We start from the raw sequence: 17757 nt of genomic DNA on the forward strand, positions 1-17757 counted from the left end.
GTGGTGGTGGTGGTGATGATGGTGGTGGTGGTGATGATGGTGGTGGTGGTGGTGATGATGGTGGTGGTGATGATGATGGTGGTGGTGGTGATGATGGTGGTGGTGGTGGTGATGATGATGGTGGTGGTGGTGGTGATGGTGGTGGTGGTGATGATGATGATGGTGGTGGTGGTGGTGGTGGTGGTGATGATGATGATGATGATACAGTGTTGAAAGCTCAGCTGTCCTGTGAAGCATCTTTTGTGGAGGACTGTGGATGCTTCCAAGCACCAGCTGCCTTTCTGGGTTTGTTCCTCACAAAGGAAAAGGGTCTGGGAAAGGGTGGGGGATGGCCCCCTGAGACTGCAGAACTCACTCCTTCAATGTGATTCTCCTCTCTGAGCCAAGGGGAAGGAAGCCACACTTCCTGAACATCCACCACACACCAGGCCCGGCCATCACGCAGTGAGCCTGCAGTTAACCCCCAAGGCCACAAGATCCAAGCCAGGCCCCTTGGACAGTCCAAGGGGACAAGGCTCTGTGCTGAAGCTGCATCCTCAAAGGCCTGGCTGGGACTGGAACCAGACTACCTCAGAGGTGTGAGACCCTAATGTTCTCACCGTGCTCCAGGAAAGTAGGAACAGACCCCTCAGCAGATGTCTCTCTCCTGGACCCTCCCGATCTCTTGGGCCCTCCCATGTGAGATCCTGTTTCTCAGCCTGGTTCCTGTGAGTACAAATGTGGTAGCCCACACTCACTTCAGCCTTTCTCTGGGCCTTGTTTCTGATTGGCTGAAGCTATACCTATACTTCAGTGGCTGAAACCGTGGCTGAGAAGACCTTAGGTCCGTGCACAGCTGTGAGGCCATTGCACATGGCCTCTGCCCGTGTCTCCAGTGGTGATGCTTTTGGAAATTATAGGATGATGTCACAGCTGATCTGATTTAGGCTGCCCTAGTTTTATCTGTACCTACCTTCACACACACACACACACACACACACACACACACACACAGAGACACACAATGAGAGTATTTCTGTGTTAGTCTGCATGTTGTGTACGTTATGCTTAGCTCTAAGCCATTCTGTTATCTGTGCAGGATTCCACCACAGAGAAGATAGCAGCTGGACTCGTGGTCCCTGCTCCCGCCTTCCCACAACCACAATTAACTGGGTCTTCAGTGCTCAGTAGCTATAAGCTTTTCCACAGCCCTGGGAGTTGACATGGCTGTCACCAAGCAGGCTTATGTGCCCACTGCTGACCAGGATGCTATTTCAGACGGTCCCTGACCTTCCATGGTATGTCTTAGGATGTTAAAATGACATGCGTCCAGTTTAAAACAAAATGCTTTGAGTTATGACTTCGGGCTTTTCCCCTGGCCCTCAGTCTTGCCCCCCCATGCTGCACAGCGGAAAGTAAACAGCTTCCATGGCCCTTTGGTCATGAGAGGAAATAACCGTTCGTTCGCTGCGGTGTGCTGTTGTGATGCTCATTTGTCGTTGGGGGTATCCAGTTCATTGTCACTTATGGTATCTGTTTGGGGGCAGGTGGGAGTCTTTCCATGATGCCAGGGCCTTAAACTTCGGAAGGTTTTTTGATTTGCAGTCTTACAGCTTCTCTTTGTCCAGGGACAGTGCAGAGAGCGCCACAGTTCTGCTTAGACAATTGCGGGATGTTTGTGAAATTGATGTCACTTCAGAGAAACCGCTGTGCTCCTACGCAGTTGTCTGTTTACATCTTTGGCTGTTCTCCGTGGTGGCTTCTGAAAAGGGAAATCAAGTGCCATCAGTCTCATGGCCATGACAGCTCAGGGCACATTCAGATGTGTAAGTGGCAGCCCTGCTTCTTGAATGGGCCAGGCAACTGGACTGTAGATTTTTAAAACTCCCAGTCTCCCAGAGTGCGGCTAGGCAATCACAGGCCATCCCAGCATTGGCCAGTAGCCTTTCTAGGCTCAGACTGAGAGAAGCACACCTCCATGAGCATGAAGGATAGGCAGCTGAGGGCAGGAGCAGCTCAGGAAGGACCCCTAGTGACCATATCAAGTAGTAGTTTCTACCTTGTAGCCTGGCTCATGCCTCTGTACCTGGGACTGGGCCCACAGGCCTGAGCAGTGTTACCTTCTCCTGGGGACAACAGCCTGCAAGGCTTATGTTTCTTGGCAGCCTGCTGTCTGCGACTGTCTTCCTGATTTCTGCCATTCCTGGGTGGTCATTCCTACACCGAGTTTCTCTGGAGGGTCCTGGCACTCCCTCCTGACGCTGCCTCCTCCCACATTCCCCATAGACCACCCTCAAACAGGCAGTCTGGCTGCACCTACTTCATTTCCCCAGGAATCCCTGGGTCATACATCCTGATGGGTCTTAAACAGAACTCCAGGCTTCCACGGCCCAAGAAACCTCCTCTTTCTTGATCAGTCAATGGCACCGCCTCTCCCATCAGCTTTTCTGCACACATCTTCTGCCTTCGCCCTCATGGGGGCAGCCACTGCTCAGGAAAAAGACACTCTGCTGCAGACCTGGAGTTCCCTGTCCAGGCCAGCCTCAGGCCCCTGACCAGTTGCTGGGAGTGTGGCTCCAGGAGGAGAATTCTGCCTGACTCCACTTCCTCCTGTTTGCTGGCTCTGAGGGTCTCCAGGCCCAGCAAGCAGAGCCACAGCTCCTTTGGGGACCAGAAGGCCCTGTTTGGCAGATAGAACCAAAGGGACTTAGAAGGCTCTGAGATTCGTTCCAGCCCCTCCCTCTAAAAGACAGAGCGCCTTCTAACAGGCTAAACAATGGAGGTCAGGACAACCGCATCCAGATTAATGGTGCTGCCTAGAAAGTGTAAATGCAGCATAGGTTAGCTCACGTAGCATGGATGAGACCTTAGGTTCCACTCCTAGCACCGCATGGCCCCTGAAAGCGTGTACTCTGGTAGGAACTCAAGGGCAAGAGAGAATCCAAACTCCAGTCCTTCTGAAAGTAAAGCTGAGATTAAATGGTCCCTATATCTCTCGGGAGCCATCTCAGACCTGTCCCCTAATTCTCCCTCCCTGGGACCTCACAGTGCTGGAGGGGAGAGCCATGGCTTCCCCACTCCAGTTTATGCTACACCAGCTTCCCAGCATGCTTTGCTTTCCATGCACAAGGCTGCCCAGCAGACCTGTGAAGCTGCGCGACCATTCTGAGAGCCCGAAGGTACATTCTTTCCACATTCGTTCGTCCACACCTATTCTGGACAGTTCTAAGCACTTGAGACACTGCAGGGAACGTAGCAATAGCCCCATCTTTGTTTTCCAGAAGAGAAGAGCCAGGGCAGCCATCAAGTAGATGGGAGACCGCCTTACAGTTCCTTGTTATGGAAACTGAGGAAAAAGGATTCATCCACTCTTGATGCCCAAAGTGTGCCCTGCTCTGCTATTGTGCGTGTAATGTAGAACAATTGGAGAGGTTCCAAAATGCACCCTCAACCCCGACACACATGGTTAGATATGCTTTTCATGACTTCTAGTGAAAGTGCAGCTAGGGGCTCCTGCACTAGGGAACTCAAGTTTCCTGTGGATAGTGTGTAAGTTTATTTTTTTTCCAAAACCTACTTTTATGATGGTTCTTAAATGCTTTAACCTCCCTTGTAGCCCACCACTATCCACCAGAGGTAGTGGGAAAGAAAGGGAAGTGGACCTGTTTAGAAAGGTTCTTTGGAGCAACTCCGGTCTGTGTTGTCTGGAAATCGGCAGTTCAGTTCACAGGTCAGCAGCGGCAGCTCAATCCATTCGAAAACACTTCATGGCAGTGGTAGCACTACCTGGCAGAGACAGCCAGGCCTCAGCCTTGACTTGAATCAGCAAAGGGACCAGGAGGAAGGTCAAGAGAAGTTCTCAGCTGTGCCTCTTTCAGGGAAGTGAAGATTAGCGAAGATGAGAGACCCACAAGCGGTGCACAGCTGGCTCCGTAAGCAAGCCAAGCTCAGCCTCCAGTACTGTCCACCGAGTCCTATTTACACCCTCCAAACATCACGAGCTCTTCACGTGTCTTGCCTCAGCACGTGTGCCTGCCTCAGCTGACATCACTCTGCCAATCAGCCTGAGTCTGCAGAAGCAGCAAGAAACTGCAGCCCGCCACCAGATGTTTTTTGGTGAGTTTCTCTCTATGGAGTCCCAACAAATGCAGCTCAACTATGCAATGTAGAGGCAGACCTGTGTGTGTGTGTGTGTGTGTGTGTGTGTGTGTGTGTGTGTGTGTTTAGCAAAGAATCCTTCATCACATGTCCTTTCACATGTTTGTTTTAGCAGAGTATCCTTTCTCCTGTGTCTGCATCAGCAAAACACCCTTAGGTTTCCACTTCAATGGTGTCTAGTAATAAGAAGTATGGAAAGAGGTGGGCGGGGACAAAACGAGGGTAGAGAAGAGCCAGATGATGATGCTCAGAGACATCTAGGGTCCTCTTGGGAGACACTTCTCCAGCAGTAACTCTGACATCAGGGCTTTGGCTGATGACTGGGGCACCTGCGATGTGGGGGACGGAGGCCATGGCATCCTCAACGATGGTGCTTTCACACAGCAGAGGCCATCTTGGTTGTGCGAGCCACTGAGAAGAGCCCATAGCACCATTTCAGTCTCTGGCTTTGAATCCCTCGGGAGATTTAAGCAAGATCTGGTCCATGCTTTTAAAAAGCTGACACTACGTGAAGGGTGGATGAACCAGGGTAGACTGAAGCTAGAAAATCCAGACAGAGCATCTGACTCAGTGGGCAGTGACGGTGGGAGCAGGGCTGGGGTAGGGGCTGGAGGAGGTTCTGGCGGGGGTGTGCATGGGATGTAGGGGGCCCCTCCCCAGCATTCCCTAAGACTTCACTGCCAGCCTCTCTGGCCTTAAGCCTGCTGCTACTCTTGACTGTGGTGTGGTCACAGGCCGGGAAAGTGCCGTTGTCTCTGATGGATGGTGGTTCTCAGTCTCAGTGCTTTGGGAGCCAGAGTCTTAGCACTCCATATTGTCATCCATGAGGTTGCTGGAAAAAAACAAAAACCCTATGGTTTCTAAGTTGCTCCTCACAATTTTCTTTTCTGAAAATAGGTCTCATTTTATAGCCCAAAGTAGACAAACTTGTAGCAATCCTCCTGCCTCCCCCACCTAAGTGTTGGGGACACAGGTGTGAGCAGTCACCCGTGGCTCTTATCTTGGAGCATCATAAGGCTTCCTGAGAGGAAGTAAGAAAGCCTCTTAGGTGCCAGCACACCACCGGGTGTCACCTGTTGGTCATGCCACGACACTGCCAACATAATTTTGAGATTTGACCAACACGGACTCCAAGTTGTAGGAACACATCTGTCTTTCCTGTCCACAGGCTTCCATAGTTAATTCAGCTTGTTTTCTAGTTTCAGAAACTATGCTTTGTATAATCACTCCCCAAACTTCTGATGGCTCCGATGCGTAAGAGAAATACAGTGTGGGAGCCCCTCAGGGCAGAGAGATGGGCAGTTCTCTCTAATGGTTTGTGTGATGGTTAGTTCTACTGTCAACTGAACTAAATTTAAAATCACCAAGGAGACTCACCTCTGGGGGTGTCTGCGAGTGAGGGAAGATCCATGCTGGATATGGGTGGCTAGGACTCACTCCTTACCCCTCTCCCCTACCTGATCTACTCAGACGTGAGCTGGCAACCTCATGCTCCCAGCACAGCTGTGGCTCCTTCTTACCACCATGACTGTCCGCCATGATGGACTGAACCCTCAAACTCTGAGCCCAAAGGAACTCTGCCTGCTTTAACTGCTTTTGTCAGGTGTCTGGCAGCAGCACAGGGGACAGTGACTAAGATAGTCCTGGAAGTGTGCTGTGCAGGTAAGAGTTTCAGTTTGAGAGACAGTGGGAAAGCAAAAGAGTCAAGGTACTGGATGAAACGGGTGTCATGATGGGCAGGGCTATACACTGGGCAAGAGGGGAGGGTCCCTCGGGACAGAGGAGATGGGCTACAAGATAAAGACTCAGTGATGTGACTTGGGATCATATAGACTCCCAAGAGGAGAACTATTGTAGGGCACATCTGCTTTTATAGCTACATATGAGATCTGCCACTCCCACTCCCGGACTCAGGGTATAGGTGTACAAAGCTCAAAGACTATTCCTGTTGATCTCTCTCTCTCTCTCTCTCTCTCTCTCTCTCTCACGCGCATTTATTTTACTTTTAATTAATTTATTTTTATTTGGTGTATTTTGAGTGTTTTGCCTGCATATACATCTATACCACATGCATGTCTGGTGTCCAAGGAAGTGGTGAGCCGCTGTGTGGGTGCTGGGAATTGAACCCGGGTCCTTAGCAACAAGAAGTACTGCTAACCATGGAGCCAACTCTCCTGCCCCCACTCATTTAAAAATATTGTTGGTTCTTTCATGTAAAAAAGTGAAGCAGTGGGCTGGGGATACTGCTTAATAGTACAGTGATTGACTGACATACAGGGAACCTAAGTTCTCATTCCCAGCCCTGGAGGGGCGGCTGTGGGGTAGAGTGGGAAGTCAGGCAGTTACAGGCAAGGCTGACTCAGGCTTCTTGTGCCAATGGGACTTGGTTCTTTTGGGGTTTCATTCTGTCTGTCTGTCTGTTTGTTTGTTTGTTTGTTTGTTTGGGACAGGGCTTCTCTGTGTAGCCCTGACTATTGTGGAACTTGTCCTGTAGCCTTGAACTCGGAGATCTGCCTGCCTCTGCCTTTCGAGTGCTGGGATTAAAGGCATGCACCACACCATCATTTCTGGTTTCATTCTCGTTGGGCATTCCCTTGGGAAAGCCGAGATAAAATTCAGAATTCTGATGTGTGATGGGAAAGCCAACCAACTCAGCGATGACAACCTAAGAACAAGCAGCTCACACTGAGCTGAGCCTGGAAGTGTGGTTTAGCAGAAGAGCGAGTGCCTGGCATTCATGAATATTTGGGACTTTGGTTCCATTCCTAGCACGAGAGAGAGAGAGAGAGAGAGAGAGAGAGAGAGGGGGGGGGGGAGGGAGAGAGGGAGAGAGGGAGAGAGAGAGGGAGAGAGGGAGAGAGAGAGAGAGGGAGAGAGGGAGAGAGGGAGAGAGAGAGAGGGAGAGAGAGAGAGAGAGAGAGAGAGAGAGGGAGAGAGGGAGGGAGGGAGAGAGGGAGAGAGAGAGGGAGAGAGGGAGAGAGAGAGAGAGGGAGAGAGAGAGAGGGAGAGAGGGAGGGAGGGAGGGAGAGAGGGAGAGAGAGAGGGAGAGAGGGAGAGAGAGAGAGGGAGAGAGAGAGAGGGGGAGAGAGAGAGGGAGGGAGGGAGAGAGAATATTAAAAGAGAAAGGAAGACAGGAAAAAAGATTGTTGAATAATGTGGAAAGAAACCTGTTTGCAGGAGGTAGCTGGAGAGGCTCCATGAACAAGGGACAGGGTTGACTTGGAATGTTTCCATTTAGAGAGAGCGAAAAGAAAAACTCATAGCAGACTTGAAGAAGAAAAAAACAATATTAAGAAAGAGGGAAAATATCAGTGGAGACCCTTGGGCTAGAGGAAAGGTGAGCTCTTGCTGTAAGCCCATAGCTGTGACTAACCTGTTCCTAATTCCAGGCTCTCTTGCAGCTAGGGTGGTGTGTGTCTTTCTTTTGTTGTTAGTGAATTTCCTTAGCTATGCCTGAATGCTACAGCTGAGCATGGTAAATTATAAAGAAGTTATTCCTCGGGGCTGGGGACTTAGCTCAGTGGTAGAGCGCTTACCTAGGAAGCGCAAGGCCCTGGGTTCGGTCCCCAGCTCCGAAAAAAAGAACCAAAAAAAAAAAAAAAAAAAAAAAAAGAAGTTATTCCTCTCTCGGTCCTGGAAGCTCCGGAATTCTTTGAGGACCTTGTACTATGACGTAACATGAGAGTCAGCAGTGTGTAACCTCAGGTCTCTGACTCTCCTAAAGCCACTAACACCATCATGGAGGCCCCATCTTCATGACTTCACCTCCCAAAGGCCCTACAGAGTCATGTGGATTAGAAGTGTAAGTGAGCGTGTTGTTTTCATTTAAAATACTATGTGCACGTCATGCTTAAGTGCAGGTGCCTGTGGATTTCTTGGAACTGGCGTTAGAGGAGGTTGTAAGATGCCAAAAGTGGGTGTTGAGAATTGAATTGGGGCTCTTCTGTAAGAGCAATAGACACTCTTAACTGTTGAGCCATCTCTCCAGTTCCGAAGTGTGTTTTTAAAATCGTAAATGCAGCATAAAGTCCACAGGAAAAAGTTAAAATGAAAGGAAAGACACCTCTTGTTCCCTTAGTTCCATCTCTACAGAGTAGCCACAAATAATTGTTTGAAGAGGAGCACCCAGGCCTTCCTGTGTCCTCCAAGGTTGGTCCCCACTGTGCATGCTTGACAAGACCATGATTCTCTCATCCTGAGAGCTCATCTTCTTCCCTCCAAGCATGGATGGGCAGATAACAAAAGGAAAACAAAGGGAGCTCATTCACCCCACAAGAGTAACAACTTAAACGCGGAAGCAGGAAAGTTCAAGCAGGAAAGTAAAAGATCTAAAACCCTCAGCAGCAGCAGGATGTCAACCAAGAAGATGCTGGTATCTTAGCTCCATTTTCCCAGGATGCTTTGGGGGCACACCCGGAAGTCAGAATGCAGATCACAGACTAGACGGAGCAGCAGATCTCCTGTCAGTTGGGTCTTGAAGGCCGGAGACAGCTGCAGGAACAGATTCCCATCTGCAGCCAAACTGAAGTCTGGGAGGCTGCGGCAGGAACAAGTTCACCTCCCTGAAGTTGCTCTTGAGCCTTAGAGGCTGGAGCAGTGGAAGCCTGAGTTCCCTCATTTGCCTAGGACAGGATAAGTCTCCCAGGGGTCAGTCTCCCTCCCACTGAGAGTCCAAGACCAACCTCCTCAGCCAGGATCCAGCACCCCAACTTCTTTCTCTTCCTCTAAACTCAGAAACTTGCCCCTCCAGAATTATTATATAGAGCAAGGTGGGCTCTGATTGGCTGTATATGCATGTATGCAAATAAGGTGAGAAATAGGATCAGTCAGGTGAGAGCTGTCAAACAGGGCCTGGGATGGGGGGTTGGGCATGGAGAAAACCTGCCAGATATTGAGGGTGTTTTCAATTAGGTCATGTGCTTTATCTCTCTCCCTCTTCCTCTAGCAAGGGAAGCTGGAGGGGGTAGGGAGAGTCCTATAGTTTGTTGCATTTGTTTGAGAGTTAAACTCACTTTTTGCTCCTCCCAGGCTGCCGAGATGAAAGGTCCAGTCTCCACCCAGAGTTGTGGTTGACCTGAGGGCTGTCAAAGGCAGCTGCTTTTCAGGGGGTTCTTGGGTGGGTTCCATCAGCCAGGGACTTTGTGTACTTCGGTTCCTTGCCACAGCAACCGCAGGAAGTAGGCACCTGGATGTCAGGGGGCAGCAGCCTGTTCAGTGGTCACAGGGGCCCTTACAATCCACTGTGAATGCCTGCTGTCACCACAAGCCACCCAAGTGGCTTGCCCTTAGGGTTTCTGGGATGGGTCCTACCCTGGTCCCTGAGGCAACCTTTAAGAGGTAGAGCCTAGGGGAAGGTGGTTAGATCCCTGCAGCATCAGGACTGGCGGAGTAACCCTGGAAGTAGGCTCTATAAGGACCAAGACAGGCCCTGCGAGCTCTGGCTTCCTGTTTTAAAGTGTGGCTCTTTTCCCTCCACAGTCACCTTGTGATGCCATGTGCTGCGGTAGGCTGTAGGGAGGGAGTAGTGTGCTGTTGGGACTTCGTCTCCAATACTGTAAGGTAAAGAAATCTTTTTTATCTGTTTTTTGTCTTAATTTTTATTACTTTATTTTTATGCATATGAGTATTTTACCTGCATGTAAGTCTGTATAGCACAGTGCTAGGTGTCTAAGGAGGTCAACAGAATGTATTGGATCCCCACTGGAATTAGACAGTTGTGAGCCACTGTGTAGGTGCTGGGATTTGAACCTGGGTCCTCTGCAAAAGCAGTCGGTGTTCGTAACCAATGAGCCATCTTTTCCAGGTCTCCTTTTTGTCTTTAGAATTTTAAATCATATTTATTAGCTTTTTGCACATTCAGGTCCATGTGTGGAGGTCAGGCAGCTTGGGACAATTGGTCTCATTTCCTTGCTCGGTTCCAAAGATTAAATTTATTTCATCAGGTTTGGCAACAAATTTCTTTACCTACTAAGTCAGCTAGTCTTAATCCAGACAGTGGATTATAGCAGTGGAAAATACACACACACACACACGCACACACACACACACACACACACAGAGAGAGAGAAAGAGAGAGAGAGACATACACATATACAGAGAGAGAGAGAGAGAGAGAGAGAGAGAGAGAGACATACACATATACACACAGAGAGAGAGACACACACACACACACAGTTCTCTAATTTTTTCACACTTAATAGGTGGACTTTCATCCATGAGAACACGTGAATAAATCAGTTTCAGCTTCAGTCTCTTCTCTTCTCTTCTCTTCTCTTCTCTTCTCTTCTCTTCTCTTCTCTTCTCTTCTCTTCTCTTCTCTTCTCTTCTCTTCTCTTCCTCAGGGTTTTGCTATGTAGCCCAGGCTGACCTTGAACCTGGGATCCTTCTGCTTCAGGCTTCAGGTCTCAGAGTGCTGGAATTGCAGGCTTTGACTGGCTGGAGAGAGGATTAGGAAGGAGAGTGAGAACCAGGGGCAGAGAGCATCTGAGTTGGTTCAGGATGTCTGGGCAGTGCTTGTGGGGTGGCTAGGTGAGGCCCGCTCCCATGCAGGCCCTTGGCAGGGCCTGGGGTGGCAGAGGCTGGTCAAGCAGCAGGTGTGTCCACACTCTGATAGCAGTGACATGAAGCTGCCCGTATGCATTATCTGGCACTCGGTAGGACTGAGGCTCATCTCTGCTTCCGAGGTGGTGTTTTCCCTCCCTCCTCCCTCTCCCCACTTCCCTCCTCCTCCTTCTCATTGTCGTCGTCATCCTCCTCCTCCTCCTTTTTTTAATAAAAATAACTACGAAGAGTTCAAGATGCCTTTCTTTCAAGACATCTCAGCACTTAGGTCCCAGCAGCACATTGGTGGCAAAGAATGTCCCCTGTCACTGTGGCTGCTTGCCTTTATTTGAAGTGTCTGGCTGAGCTATCTCCTGGTGACATGCTTCTTTCAGAGCGAATTATTCATCCCCCACAAGTCCTGTCTCCCCCGGCCTGGACTCTGTTCGTCCCTGCAGGTGTGAAGACAGGCTCGGCCTTTGTGTGCTAGGCGCTTGTCCCCCTCCGCCATCCCCCTCTTGGATCCCCTCCAGGCCTGTCAAGACTCTCTTCGCTCTGGGCTCTGCGGTGTGCAGGGCTGACGGCCCCTGTCATCGAGGCGAAGCTGTGCAGCCTCCAGCCTGCCTCTAATCTCCCCCTTCACAAAGGGCAGCTCTGTCACTCAGGGGGACAGCAGGCGGACCTGGATCCGGGGCCATGTGATATTAGAAGACGCTGCCCTGCAGAGGTAACCGTGGCCTTCCATAGAGTAGGATGGTAGGCAGGGAGGCTAGACAAGTTATGGAGAGCAGAGCCATCCTGGATCACCCAGGTCAAGGAGCTGAGCTAAGTTTGGATGTGCCATAGAAGGCAGCCAGCCTCAGTTGCACAGGGGGCTCTCCCAGGTCATCCTCTGAAAGCTAAGGAGAGCCCTAAAAGAGGGTCAGCACACTTAACCCCACCAGACACCAGCATCCTCCACTGCTGCCTCTGGGTCAGTGGTGAAAGACAGTGGATACAGGGAGGCAGGGGCAGAATGAACAAGCTGTGAGTACCCAGGTACCCGGAGATAAGTGATATTGCCCCTTAGAGCCTGTCTCTTCTTCCCGTGGGGAAGCACATGCCAGCTGCACAGGGAAGACCGGAAACTGCGTCCAGTAAGTGTCTACTGTTTTGCACTGGGGTTGTGTCACAGCAGAGTGGAAGGCTGGGCCCACAGGCATTGTGACCCCTGCAGACAGATTTCTTCCACCTGCTCAGTGTGTGGAAGTAGATTACCAGAGTTACTAAGAGATATGCAATGGGCTGGGGAGATGGCTCAGTGGTTAAGAGCACTGTCTGCTCTTCCAGAGGGCCTGAGTTCAAATCCCTGCAGCCACATGGTGCCTCATAACATCTGTAATGGGATCCAATGCCATCTTCTGGTGTGTCTGAAGACATCTACGGTGTAATCATATAAATAAAAATAAATAAATCTTAAAAAGAAAGATATGCAAATCCCATGAAAATAAGATTGCATGGGGCCTACCTCAGCTCCAGGCCATCCCAGACTGGCGTTGGGCAGTGCGTACAAGCAGCAAAGTAGAGGAGATGGAGAAGGCAGTTCAGTGGCACTGGTCTCTTTCTGCTCCACGGCATCTGTCATGGAGCACACAGGTCAGTGACACTACATCTATTCTGTGGAGACTTTTAGGCTTAAGAACTCAGGGTCCCAGAGCATTTTTCCACCAGCAACCTAAGTAGTTATGGTCATTCCCAGCTACAGTACCCCACTCCCTTCCTTCCTTCCTTCTTCCCTCCCTCCCTCCCTCCCTTCTTCCCTTCCTTCCTTCCTTCCTTCCTTCCTTCCTTCCTTCCTTCCTTCTGTCCTTCCTTCCTCCCTCCCTTCCTCCCTTCCTTCTTCCTTCCTTCCTTCCTTCCTTCCTTCCTTCTGTCCTTCCTTCCTCCCTCCCTTCCTCCCTTCCTTCTTCCTCCCTCCCTCCCTCCTTCCCTTCCTCCCTTCCTTCCTTCCTCCCTTCCTCCCTTCCTTCCTTCCTTCCTTCCTTCTGTCCTTCTGTCCTTCCTTCCTCCCTCCCTCCCTCCCTTCCTTCCTTCCTCCCTTCCTTCCTTCCTTCTGTCCTTCCTTCCTTCCTCCCTTCCTTCCTTCCTTCCTTCCTTCCTTCTTTCCTCCCTCCCTCCCTCCCTTCCTCCCTTCCTTCCTTCCTTCCTCCTTCCCCCTCTCTCTCCTTCCTTTTCTACTTTTAGCTTTTTGAGAATGGTCCTCGCTCTGGAGCCTGGGCTGGACTAGAACTCACTATGTGACCCAGGTTGACCTCAGACTCACAATTCATCCTTTTGCCTCAGCCTTCCGAGTGCTGGGATCACAGCTGTGATTACTCTCAGTCTGTTTCTTCATCTACAGCATGGATTCCCAGCATCAGCCATATGAAAATAAACGGGTCGTGTCTGTTGTCTGCCTGAGCGGGGTACAGACAGGGGGTCCCTGGTGAGAGAGAAGATGCCACCACAGGAGTTTTGCTGCCGGTTTTCACGTCTGAACCATGCGGCTAAACTTTCCCCTGGTTAGGCTGACTCAGTTGAAATGACTGAAGCAAGCAGGCGGGGGCTCTCACAGCCCATGCCCAGCACTCGAGACAGGCAGTGACTCCAGCTGAAGGCCCTAGGGGCACTGGTCCCTGAAACAGGGGCTCCTCCTGAGAACGCCAGTGAGTCAGAAGCTGGCCTCTGGAAAAACAGGTGCAGCCAAGGCTCTGAGCTCCTCACTGTAAATTAATCCACACGAGCAATTGGGAACAGAAAGTGCTTCCTGTCCTAGCCTGGGACAATGGACAATAAGTCCAGCCTGCTGGCCGGGGCCCTGTCCTGGGAGGCTTCAGGAAGGCACCCCCCCCACACACACACACCTGCCCTGTGTAAAGCTCTCTGCATTGTTCTAGGCTGAAGGCCAAGGAGGGCCCTCTTTTCTGGGGATCAAGCCCTAGGGAACAGCATTTCTCCTCAGCCGTGTGCTTCCCGGGGAAGGAGAGTATGGGAAAATGGCTTAAGCATGCTTCCTCTGTTCTGTTTTGTTCCACAATATTTTGGAAGCCCTGGGGTGTGCTTGCCAATACAGGTTTTCAGAGGAATAGCAGCTCCACACAGAGCAGAACACAGCTCAGCCCAGGCCCTTAGTCCTTGTGTAGTAGAAGCTAGGAGGGCAGCAGGATAGTTGTATGCAGAGAGGGACTGTACACAGTGGACATGTTTAATGGCAGCAGCCTGAAGGGAGAGCTCAGAAACATTAACAGTCGTTGCTGACCGGAAGGACTGTAATCCTGAAAACAAGTTTTGGACCTAATGGATTGGTTTTCCTGGGCTGGGAAGGTGGCTCCGAGGTGAGGTATGAGAAAGGCTTGTGGTGTCCTTGACCCCTCTGGCTCCTTCAATCCTTGCCCCTTCTTCCACAGGATTCCCCAAGCTCTGCTTAAGGCTTTGCTGTGGGTCTGTGCATCCATTTCCATCAGTTGCTGGATGAAGCCTCTCTGATGACAGAATCAACTAACCGGGGCCCATAGGGGCTCACAAGACTGAACCGCCAACTGGGGAACGTGCAGGGGGTGGGCCTAGGCCCTCTGCACGTGTGTAACAGTTATGTAGCTGGGTCTCCATGTGGGACTCCTAATGTGGGAGCAGGGGCTGTCTCTGACTACATTGCCTGCCTTTGGATCCTCTTCCCATAACTGGGCTGCCTCGTTTAGACTCAATAGAAGATGCATCTAGTTTTCTATGCCAAGGCTGGTCGACATCCATGAGAGGCCTCCCCTTTCCTGGGATCGAGGAGGGGAGGGGATTGGGACTGGGAGGAAAGGAGGGAAGGCAAGCTGTGATCAGGATGTAAAGTAAATAAATAACTTAATCAGTTAAAAAAAAGAGAGAGACAGGCTTAAATTGTGTTTGGCTCCAAGGCTAATAGAACAGCTGCAATTTAAAGTAGTTCGTTTTGTTTCATTTTTGAGACAGATTCTCTTGTAGCCCAGGCTGGTCTCACATGCTATGTAGCCAAGGATGACCTTAAACCCCTGGTTCTCCTTCCTTCTTGTCCTGAGTGCTGGGATTGCACAACTACTACCAGTTTATAGCTGGGAATCAAAACCAGAGGCTCACGCACACTAGCCAAGCACTCAGATAAGTGAGCTGCTCGGGCCTTTGGTTTGACTTTTATTACGTTTGTTTGTTTGGTGTGTGTGTGTGTGTGTGTGTGTGTGTGTGTGTATATGCATGTATATGTGTATATGTGTGTACATGTGTGGTGTGTATGTATGTATGAATATGTGTGTATGTGTATGTATGTGTGTATATGAGTATGTTTGTATACATGTTTATGTCTGTGTATGTGTGTGCATGTATATTTATGTGTGTATATATGTATGCGTGTATATATGTATTTGTGTATGTGTATGTGTGTATGTATGTGTATGTGCATGAGTATGTGTGTGTGCATGAGTATGTGTATGAATATGTATATATATGCATGTGTATATATGTATGCGTGTATATATGTATTTGTGTATGTGTATGTGTGTATGTATGTGTATGTGCATGAGTATGTGTGTGTGCATGAGTATGGGTATGCATGTGTATGAATATGTATATATGTGTGTATATGTGCCTGTATATATCTATCTTGTATGTGTGTGTATATGAGTATGTGTGTATATGTATGTGTCTGTATATATGTATGTGTGCATGTATGTGTATGAGTATGTAGTGTATAAGTGAGCATGCCATGGTACTCTGTGGAGCTCAGAGTACCTACTTGCAGTAGTCAGTTCTTTCCTTCTAATATGTGGGCCCTGGGGTTCAACCTCAGATCATCAGGCTTGGAGGCAAGGGCCTTTACCCAGTGAGCAATCTTGCCTTCTCCCTGTGGTTTGCCTCTGATGATGACTGAATGTTCTTGAGTGTGCATACAAGCTGTAGAATCCATAAGCAAATGCTTCAGGGCATGCTCAAGTCTGGTCTTTTAAAGAATGGTGGACTGACAATTCTATTCTCTCTTGCAATGCTTGGGACAGAAGCAGGGTCTCCAGCATGCTCAGCCAGCACCTGCTGCCAGCTGTACCCATTCGAGAGCATTCTGAAAGAAAGAGCTCCCATCTAGACAGAAGGAAACATGAAACATCTCTATGGCTCTCCCTCTTTTTCGAGGGGCCAAAAGAATTGCTCAAAGCCAGGGCAAGGTAGTGGGTAGGCAGCCTCTGGTCCTGATGGCCCTGCAGCCTGGGACAGCTAGTGCATGCATCCAAACTCAGCACTAGACACTTCCACCTGCCGCCACTGGAGCTGTCACGTCAGTTCAGACGGATGGTAGAGGCCACGGGGCTCCTTTTCTTTCTCTGGTCGCGTCCCTCTGCCCTCCAGGGAAATTCTGTGTGAAGGGCCAGTGCTTCCTGCCCCTCCCCAGGTCACTAATGACCCACTCTCTCTCTCTCCCTTTTCCAGGACTGGGCTACGGAATCAAAGCGGCTGCTGTGACTCAGGCGTTTCCCATTGCCCAATTCTCGCATCCTCTCCTCTCAGCGCCCGAGCTTTTCATGTCCTATTTGAAACTGATAGGAAACCCTAGCATTGTTTCACAACATGGATATTAGCGCCGATGAAGGAAGCGCTCCATCAGATAATCGGCCTGCAGTGAGCTGGCTTCCAGCACCAGCTGCCCAGACCCATTTCTCCGCTTCCCAGGACCCCAGACCCAGTATGGCTCTGACCCAACAGTTAGGGGCTTGTGGCCAGGGGGGCCACAGCAGCCTGGCTCCTCCCACTTTCCACTCCACTCCGGTTGGAAGGAGAGAGGGGGTGGGCAGGGAGGCTTTTCTCCTTCCAGGTCTCTGATAGGCAAGGGTCTCCATCACCTTTAGACATTTGATGGCCTTGCTCCCTTCCCCAGCACTTTTCCAAGTGATCCTCCATATCCTGGGGTTCCCTAAGCTTGGAGTCCCCTCTCTCCTTGCAGTTCCCATTGATGTGGGTTCCCAGCCTGTTCTTGTGTAAGATTTCACCTGAACAAAGGGTTCTGCTGCTAAACACCTTTGGAACCGCTCAGAGCCAGGCAAGAGCACTTGCACACTCTCTAGGACTGACGCTTTATTTTCTAGTTAGGTATTGGCAGTGCTTTGGTAGAAATGTAACTCTATCCCTGGACATGGCCTGAGCAAGCAGGCACTGCATAAACACCCTCAGGCGGAGCAGATGGTTGTCAGCCTCTTCCTGAGTTACAGATGAGGACCTGGGTGTCAGAGAGGGTATACAATTTTCTCAGGCTCACACAGCAGTTTCTAAAGACAGGCTGCAGTCTGTGGCTAAGTTTTCCAAAGATGTCAATCATATGGGACTGGCTCTAGGACTGGGAATGGGGGGTGGTAGAAGGAAAAACAGCAGAGGGGCTTCCTATGGTGCCACTCTGAATTCTGGTAGCAAGCGATTTCTGCTCAACAGTTTCTGTTCCAGTTTTTCTTTCTTTTTTTTTTTAAAAGCAAAAGTGGCAAATTCCTGCTTAAAGAGATGACCCCATACAGGTAGTACATGTGCATTTTGAATAGAGCTTCCTGCAAGGGGCTGGCTACCTTCAGATCCCAGTTCTTCACAGTTTCAAGGCATCTATCTATCCTGGCTCTCACATTCTAGCTAACCACGGTACCATTCCTTGAGCATCTGTCACGGGTCAGGTATTTATGTATGCTATGCTGAACTTTAAAATAGCGCACATACTACGTAGGCCGTGTTGCTCACAGCTCACAGATGCAAGATCATAGCCCAAAGAGGCTGCCCGACCTGTAGTCGGGCACACAGCAGTAGGTGGCAAATGTCAGCGAGGTCATAGATGTCGGCTGGAAGCCTTTGGCCCAGATCAGTGCCTTAGCAGTTTGAGTGTTCAGAGAGGGCTGAGGGGCTTGCTAATTCAGAGTTCAGGCCTCACACTTGAAGCTTGGATTCAGCAGCCTGGATAACACGCTCTCTAGTCCCAAGCATCCTGGCAGGAGCTGCCACGGCTCTCTTTTCTAACTAGGCAACCAAGATTTCATACAGGGCCATCTTTCAATAGGAGAAAAGGGAAGCAAGAAC

The 17757-nt window shown here is 50.1% G+C and overlaps 2 long non-coding RNA genes across 3 annotated transcripts; one reads left to right on the plus strand and one right to left on the minus strand.

Moving 5' to 3' along the window:
- Positions 1-1004: 1004 nt before the first annotated feature.
- On the minus strand, positions 1005-8869 carry LOC103692180 (uncharacterized). Of its 2 annotated transcripts, XR_015686064.1 has the most exons (4): positions 8820-8869; positions 3642-4969; positions 2300-2466; positions 1005-1741 (listed from the first exon to the last, which is right to left on the minus strand). It is a non-coding gene; the product is annotated as an uncharacterized LOC103692180 (long non-coding RNA). The 2 variants fall into 2 exon arrangements; XR_015686065.1 differs by lacking the exons at positions 3642-4969; positions 8820-8869 and adding an exon at positions 7511-7637 and having other exon boundaries at positions 1018-1741.
- LOC148006318 (uncharacterized) lies at positions 7840-16752 on the plus strand. The gene is made up of 3 exons (XR_015686063.1): positions 7840-7939; positions 9616-9696; positions 16138-16752. It is a non-coding gene; the product is annotated as an uncharacterized LOC148006318 (long non-coding RNA).
- Positions 16753-17757: the final 1005 nt, after the last annotated feature.

The sequence above is a fragment of the Rattus norvegicus genome, chromosome 4 (genome assembly GCF_021556685.1).
Source record: "Rattus norvegicus strain SHRSP/BbbUtx chromosome 4, alternate assembly SHRSP_T2T, whole genome shotgun sequence".
Classification (NCBI taxonomy): domain Eukaryota; kingdom Metazoa; phylum Chordata; class Mammalia; order Rodentia; family Muridae; genus Rattus; species Rattus norvegicus.